General features: G+C 37.3%; 1 pseudogene across 1 annotated transcript; it reads right to left on the minus strand.

Moving 5' to 3' along the window:
* Positions 1–807: 807 nt before the first annotated feature.
* On the minus strand, positions 808–5,784 carry LOC147498248 (uncharacterized; annotated as a pseudogene). Its single transcript, XR_015195393.1, has 2 exons — positions 5,103–5,784; positions 808–1,846 (listed from the first exon to the last, which is right to left on the minus strand). The product of XR_015195393.1 is annotated as an uncharacterized LOC147498248 (transcript).
* Positions 5,785–6,000: the final 216 nt, after the last annotated feature.

Genomic DNA, 6,000 nt, shown 5'->3' on the forward strand with positions numbered 1-6,000 from the left:
AATCTCCCTACTTGCTCAATTTATAAACACTTACCTCACAAAAATTAGAAACCCCCTTTATTAATATTTTAGAAGAACCCCCTAATATAACTTAGTTTAACAACAAAACAGTACATTATATTATCACAAACAATTGTCCATCCCTGTCTTTCCTTCCGCCTTTCTCGTCTGTGTGGTGGCATCAGCCCCCAATGGTTGTAAATATGCAAGTTCTTTATGATGTCTTAGGATTATGTAAATTACGTTTGGTCTAATAAAAGGTTAAATCTTAACAAAAAAAAAAAAAAACAATTGTCCATCAACAAATACAAGTAACATCGGAAACAACGAATGAAGAGTACATCTGCACAATTGCTAGTAAAAAATAAGACATCCAAAAACAGTTGCAGGACTTGCATCCAAAAGGACGAATACTTTAAAAAGAATTCAGGTTACGTTTTTCATTTCAGCATTGAACACTGAAACGCTGAATGCAAAATGGAATGAATTTGATAGTAAAAGTGTAAAACTAGCAGTAAGCTATCAGCAATATTTGTCGCTTAGTGCAGCAGACTGGATTTCGCAAAACTGGTTAGTGGTTACCACAGAAGACAAGTGATTGCCTAAACAAATGTCCCCTTTGAAATCCGAGCTTGTAATAATAATCCACAAGTCAGTTCTGCAAATGATATTTGACACGGTGATGGCACCAGCACAACTCTCACAAATAAGTTCGAAGTTAGCATATTCCTCTAATCTATCACACTTAAAAAATATATTTGAAACTGTTAAATAATTGACATCGGAAAAATTACAAGCTGTGCAATGTTTGGCAGTCAGAAAAGGAAATCTCTCCAATAATATCGAGGTATCACAATTAGTATAAGTTGTTGAATTCAATATTGACCACTGTTGCCAATAATTGAATCAATATTATGAAACTATGCACACAAAAAATAAGAAAAAGAAAAATAGAAAACCTACATCCAATTGATAACTGTCATGATACAGAGTGAAGGATCACCTTCAAATTGCATTTAGCTGCAATCTTTTCCAAATATTTGTGTTCAAGGTGCGCACTGGCAGCAACAGCATTACTGAAATCTTATGTCAACTCCCCATTTGACTCCCAAACATTATACAAAACATCCAAAGACACAGGAATTAGGCTCAGCTGGACCAAGGACCAAAATTTATACTTCTTTCCCTTCTTGGCATAACATACGTACTAACGCTGGCATGGAGCATACCTCAAGCAAGATCCAAACCAGATATGTATTCTGGTCCTCAGACCAGCTGTATGTCCCCGATGCATCATCCAGAGTTTCAAACATATTTCCCTCCTATTCACATTCTTCATCTTCATATAAACATCCTACCTTTTCTTGATGAATAATCACCGTAATTTAAAGCTACAAGGCAACATCAGCTTTCACCCAACACCTTTATCAGACTAGATTTCTGTTCTGCAGTAAGCCTTGATGGAAATTTGATGTCAAACTTGATTCTCAGGTTCCCTTTTTTCCCTGGTTCCTTCGATATTGGCATTCCTTCACCTGGGATCACCATCTCAAAGCCTGGTTGCACAACAGATGTAATTGGGATAGTAACATTCCTCCCATCCAAGCTCGTCAGATTCAGAGTTTGCCCTGTAAGTGCATGCACCAATGATATTCTCTGATTCATCACTAGATCGTTTCCATCCCTCCTGTAAACTCCATGGGGCTTCTCATCAATCACGAAAACAAGGTCCCCTGGAACCACACCATGCTCACGGTTCCCCTTCTCAGGAAAAGTGATCTTTGTGCCTTTCTTCCAACCAGGCTTCACATCAATAGTCAAGATCTCCTCCTCAGTCCCTGGCTTACTGCAAAGGAGTCAATTATATGTGGTTAATTCAAAAGGCTAGCATTAATAATATCACCTTCCCAGGTCTCAAAACACATAAGTTTATTTCTTCAATTCTCCATTATTAAAATCTTACGTATGAGCTTAAGTTACCTGATTATCCATTTGAGGCACATACTATATAGGTATAGATGCGTAACAAATACACTGTGTACAAAAGCTCTAAATCCATACCTAAGGATCTATTTGTCAGCATCAAACTTTTTGTGCTCATGGTACATAATTTAACAAAAAATTTATTGCACATAGACCTCTTAATATTAATCAGTGTTGTTATACTAAATCGTTGCAATAGTACAGAAAAGGTTGTGATGCAAAAGCCTTGCAACTTAGTTGTATTTGCTCATGAGAAGCACAATTAGAGCGCAACGGTCAAATGTTGATTCACAATGTACACCGGTTTCACCAAACTCATAAGGAGAAGCCAAAATATTTCTTTCTTTTGGGAGTGCAGAGAGAAGGAGAAAGAAAAGGTCAATACACAATGTGTTTTACAATTATTAGTTGTTGATGGTATTTTACCCAAGGGTCTGAAAATATTTCTTGACACGTGAAAAGCAAAAGGGAGGGGAAGGAAAGCAATACTGCTTGATCGTCGTAGTTTAGAGAGTAACGCCTACGACTTACATATGCTAAAAGCCTGAAATTAGTACACAATTCAATGTGTACTAACCTCGAGCTAACGCCTACGACTTATCTCGAGCTAGAGATTGTTGATAAAGGGGTATTTAATGTTTTGAACGCAAAAGCCACACAAAATTCTGAGATAGAAAATTTCATCTTCATCTACATGAAGAATAACCAGTATGATAATCTATATAAGCAACTCAATTCTGTCTTTGTGCAATTATTGTCATCCCTCTTTCCTATTCTCTTTTGTTCTTCCCAAGTCCAAAATCGTTTATCATTCTCCATTTTGTATAGCTTCTTGTTTCTGTTCAAATTTTATGTGTAGAAGAGTTGACGGGTATTTTTATAATTGAGGTTAGGTTTTCACTTTATTCAAAAAGAAAATCAACTTTTAAGTTTCAGAACTATGACAGAATGACTAAGAAAATGAAACAGTGGATACATGATATCCTTGTATTTGGATTTGTGTGGTTTATCAACTAAAATAATCTAAATGTGTTGCTACAGTTAAATGTTAATACGTGTTTCGTCTTCTATCATGAGTACTTATCAGATTTGCAATGGCGTGTGAGCTCATTGCATCGATGATGAATAGGGTTAAGGAATTCAACCTTAAATTAGTAGAGGTCCTATTAGGCCATCCATTGGAAAAGCTCACAAAGATTGACTTTGCTTTACTTTTCATATCACAAATCTTCCAGTGTTATATCACATAAGCATTTCATAAATTTTCCCAGTATAACTATAACGAGCTTTGCCTACGGTATTATCTGATATATTTTGATATTTAAGTCAACTCTTGTAAGTTTACAGTAATCCCAGACCCCACTTTACCAACCCCATATCCAATATATCTGCCAAAAATATCGGAATTTAGCTATCCGACAAATTGGTCCGGCGCGAAGTTTTGTTCTATGATAATAACCTTCCCGCTAAACAGGTCAATCACTAAATTCCTAACGTCTAACTCCACAAACATCCTCACATTCAGCATCACTTCTTCAGGAGTACTTTCATGTACAATAATCAAAACATAATAACAACCAAAAGTACCACAGTAATACTTCCATCGAATCAGGCAAGAAATATATAGGCTCCTCCCAATTAAATCTTTGACTCATTCGAATCATGAACCTGGAAGTGTCCAGTAGCTTGGCTGGGCAGGACCCCAGTGGTTGTGCCATGAGATCTGGGGTTAGGGGGGTTTCATTTCTTTAACACCTAGTTACTTGGGTTGTGTGCATCAACAACTACTATAAACAGGCTCAAAAATTAAAAGAAATCAAATGAAACAAAGAGGCAGACTGACCATTGAACTTCAAGAGAATAAACACTGAGCACCAGGGATTATGGATCCTTGACTAAGAAGTGCTTACTACTGTTTGACCATTAACCAGAGTGAGAAAATACTTTTCTACTAGCCCATTACATACTCTATAAAAGGGTTAAACTTACCTTGTGTGGACACAACCATGAGAATGCCTTTATATAGTAAATGCATTCTCTAACAGACCCAAGCTTCTCAGAAGAGATTCTTTAAGGTTCTCAAGCTTCACTGTAAGAGGCCTTTCCCCCACGCCACTTGTCCTCCCAAAAAAGAATCCTTCATCCACTACCAACTTTAAAAACTGATTTCAATCGACAGTAGTTCTCGACAATCCATAACTAACCCCCCACCCAACAATGTGTATCAGTAAAGAAACAACTTATTTACTTGTGTTTAGTTAAATGAGTAACAATGGGAGTTGTTTAATATACCACCCAGCCCCCTTGACACCATACTTGTCTTTGATAACTTCCATGCACAGGCCGGCCTAGTCGCCGCCAAATCTCCAAATTCATTTCCTAAGTGTAGTTTTGTTTACCACTTCCATACACCGAATCCCAAGACCGCCTAACTCTTTGCTCATAGTGGCATACACACTTTCCCAAGAAATTAGATGATACTAGTGTCACCAGTAGAACCTCATAGGGAGTGAGGCATGAGAATCCCTTTTTACACAAGAATCATACTCTTCGGCAAATGTCCTTTTACTTGCATAGTTGTGTCTCTTACTTTTATTCCAACCTCATTGTTTCCCAAATAGGAAAACGTGGAACCATTAAAAAAGACAGCATCTCTTCCCACTAGTTACTTTTCACTGCATCAATTTTACGACTTACAGCCAATGCCTAAAACTCACTTAAACTTCCGCCTAACTAGAAATCATAGAGAAAGCCCTTCTGAAGTCAACATGATCTCCTTGGTCGTCACATCAACTTAGGTATTCAAGACCTCCAGAATCAAAACACTGTTAGGTAATCATAATTCACCTTCTCTCTACTTCAATATGAATCGACCTATTCTACCCAAAGTGTTCCACCAATCATCTAGTCGCATTCACCTCCACACCCTACTTCTGGAGAGTTATATCATTCAGAGCTGCGTAACTAAAATCTATTAAACCAACTAGTCTGTGTAGATACTTTCAGGTGATTACTGTATCACGCCTAATTCGTCTATAAATCCCTAAAATTAAACTACATAAGTCTGATGACATAGTATTTGATTTGTAAAATAACAGCTAGTGCAAAATGAAACATACCCGTACATATCGGCAACAGTCCTCGAAATCCTCATCTTCTTAGTAGTACCGAAATAAAGATCCTCCAAACTACAAGGCAATCTATTCTCCATAATAGGTGCTTTCCTGAGAGCATCCCCAGTATTATTAGAAGTCCTAAAAAAGGCGTCCGCTCGGCGGCCACCAAAATCAGATCCAGTATTACCAAACAATTCATTATAAATATCATCAGCATTTCTAGGATTAAACCTATAAGATGAATTAGGATGGAGGCCAGAAGTAGTAGCAGTATTAGTATTATTGTTACGAAACGAGGAAGGGGGTGGTGGGACTTGACCAGATTTCAAAGCCTTCTTCACCAAACTGATCATAGATCTGCCTTTTAGTAGTGTCACTTAAAACATCATATGCTTCTGAAATAGTTTTGAATTTAGCTTCTGCTTCTTTTTTATTTGTTGGATTCTTATCTGGATGCCACCTCATTGCTAATCTTTTATATGCTTTTTTCAAGTCTTCTTCGTTTGCATTTCTGTTTACTTTCAATATATTGTAATAATCCACTCCCATTTTTGCTTCAAAAGGGTTTTCTGTTGTTTTTGATGGGGTTTGAAGCAGGCACGACGAGATTTTATGATATGAGCTTTTTTTATTTTGGGACAGAATCACGGGATATGGAATTTTTTTTATTGGACTCGGTATAGGCTGGAGTTTGGAATGGAAAGACCACGTGTCTCTGCCGACTAGGTCTTATGGCCTGCTCTACTTAGACTGATACAAGGGTTCTAAATTTGGACGGTGTGAAAAATGCAACTAAATTTGTGGCACTGTCTAGTTGCTGCCAAAATTAAGTTATCTAGCCGACTAGGTCTTAGGCCTGCTCTACTTAGACTGATACAAGGGTCGTAAATTTGGATGGTGT

The sequence above is a fragment of the Coptis chinensis genome, chromosome 5, assembly GCF_015680905.1.
Source record: "Coptis chinensis isolate HL-2020 chromosome 5, ASM1568090v1, whole genome shotgun sequence".
NCBI lineage: Eukaryota > Viridiplantae > Streptophyta > Magnoliopsida > Ranunculales > Ranunculaceae > Coptis > Coptis chinensis.